A 2,620-nucleotide genomic window follows, 5' to 3' on the forward strand; every position below is an offset into this window, starting at 1 on the left:
ATAGATAGATAGATAGATAGATAGATAGATAGATAGATAGACGCACATATATGTATATATTTATTAAGTTTGACCAAAGTTTTTAAGCACCAGATTGAATGTATCAGGTCATCCCATAAGTTCTGTTCAATTTTACCTTTTTTTTTCACTCAGTGCTCAACTGGTACTTATTTTATCGACTTCGAATGGATGAAAGGCAAAGTCGGCTTCAGCGGAATTTGAATTCAGTACGTAAAGATGGACGGAATGCCACTAAGCATTTTCCCGGAGGGCTAACAAATCTGACAGCTCACCGCCTTATGTATGTAACTATTAACAAGGAAAATGGAGTGAGCAACACGTTTTGTTGCATAACACTACAAGTGTTTCAACGACATACATATTTAGTTTACAGACGGAAACATTACTAAGTAAATAATATAACAGACTGGATCGATTATCGATATATCATTGGTATTATTTTTTATCTTCATTCTCCACGAGAAATATGAGAAGTAAATTGATCCTCAATGGGACTGAAATCAGAATATAAAGGGACGTAATCCAATAGTGAACGGTACTTAGTTTGTTGCTCCCTTGTTTGTGCCATACACCACTTTCTTAGAACCTGTAATAATGACTCACTACCATTGATTCAACCCATTATAAGCTTAACCAGCAAAATTTAACTTTGCGTCTCAGCGAGAAAAAACAAAATTACAATGTGAGCAGCTAATAGTTATGTGTGTGTCCGTAGTTCCTTGACCTGAATATATCACTTTCTGTAATTCTGTTTCTAAATGTTCTGAGTTAAAACTGGTTAGTGAGACCATCTTTATTTCGTATATTTCTATATAGTGCAGTTGGGATTTGAAAGGGATTTAGCTGTCATTTCTAGTAGATAGAGCGATTACCTAGCCTAGTTTATTGCTTAACCCCCAGTCAGCTTTCATGAAACATAACTATTTATGATCAAAGGTATTCCCGCCATGTTGATATTGTCTTGTTCGCATATCTAGGACTTTATTATTTATGTGTACCCGTTTTTTTAAAGAAGTAGTGTGTGATTTGAGAAAGATTTGGTAGCTGTTTCTGGCAGATTGAGCGACCACATGCAAATACCGTAGTTCGCAGGGATGTAAACTGACAAATTTTAAGGAGCAGTATAAGACGAACGTATATTCTCGAATGAGAATAAAAATAAGGAAGAATTTCTGACCTTGCTTAACTATATTATGTGGGTGTAATATTTTTTAGCGTAACCTGTACCAGATGGTGATTGAGAAGGAAAAGTTAAGGAAGTCTAGCAGAGGTTATTGCATATGAGCATGTCAAAGCAATAGGGGTAACGCAGAGAGTGAAGGGCTGATGACTCTTGCTGTGAATGAATGTAGAAAAAAAGAGAAAAATATATATCTAAAAGAAAATTGCAACAAAGCAAGCCATTTTATCAATTGATGGATAATTCGTATGAAAATATATTCAAGAAAAGTTAAAGAGTACTTTTAGTATGACATTGCTGATATTTATTTTGACGTCTAGAAAACTGCAGAAGATTCATCCTGAAAGTTACACTTAAAAGAAGGGTCGACCTGACCTCTTGTACTTAATTTTCTTGCTAATGACTTCAAGCTAAGTGAAGCTACTCACATTTACTAAGCGCAAGATAATTTTGTTTAAGACTAGAGTAAATATAAAATGGGGTATAAAGTAGTAAACAGCCATACTAGTCCCAGCAGAAAGGAAATAGGTGCCTTGAATTCACAATTTTGTTTGTAAAAGAATATTTTTATTTCTCAGCAATTTTATTATTACAAGCGTGGGTGTATTTTGACACAATATTTTAGCATCTGTTCTAGGAGATTCCAAGTGAGACATACTCCAAGAATTATGACGAAAATATATAAAATCGGGGTGGTGTTTGTAACGTAATGTTAAAACTTGAACCCCCAACTGATAAGAGGGTACTTGGGAATCCACAAAATGAAATTTTCTTAAAGATTTTATTTCTTTTATTTTTTCTAGTTTTATTTATTCTTTCGGTGTTGTTTTTACATATAGTCTCATAAAGAGGCTTTATAGTTTGCAAAATAGAATTTTGAATAACTTCAAATTGGATTGTTATTTTAAAATAACGACAATAAAACAGAGAGTTAGCTGACGCTGAAGTAAATATGCAACATGCTAATATTTTTGTATCTTCTTAAGACGTCGAGCTGGCATAATCGTTAGCACGCCGAGCGCAATTATTTGGCAGTTTGTCTTTCTTTACATTTTGATTTCAAATTCTGCCGAGGTTGACTTTGCCTTTCATCCTTTTGGATCCATATTATTGTGTCTGGGGAGAGTCATTCTTTTTTTAGAGTCTTATTATTTAACACACTCACCGGTTCGATTTCCAGTCATTTACTTCTTCATTTTCAACAGTCTTGCAAGTTGCAAGACTATTGAAAAGGTTGCAAGACACAACGAACATTTTAGAAAAAATAAATAAGTAAATGAGTGGAAATCGAACCGGTGAATGTGTTAAATAAAGAGAATGACTCTCCTCGGATACAATAAAATATGCTTCAAAACACGAATTCACATAAAGAATCTTGCAAACCAAATACAAAAACGAAACATATATATATATATATGT

Source organism: Octopus bimaculoides, chromosome 2 (assembly GCF_001194135.2).
Source record: "Octopus bimaculoides isolate UCB-OBI-ISO-001 chromosome 2, ASM119413v2, whole genome shotgun sequence".
Lineage (NCBI taxonomy): Eukaryota > Metazoa > Mollusca > Cephalopoda > Octopoda > Octopodidae > Octopus > Octopus bimaculoides.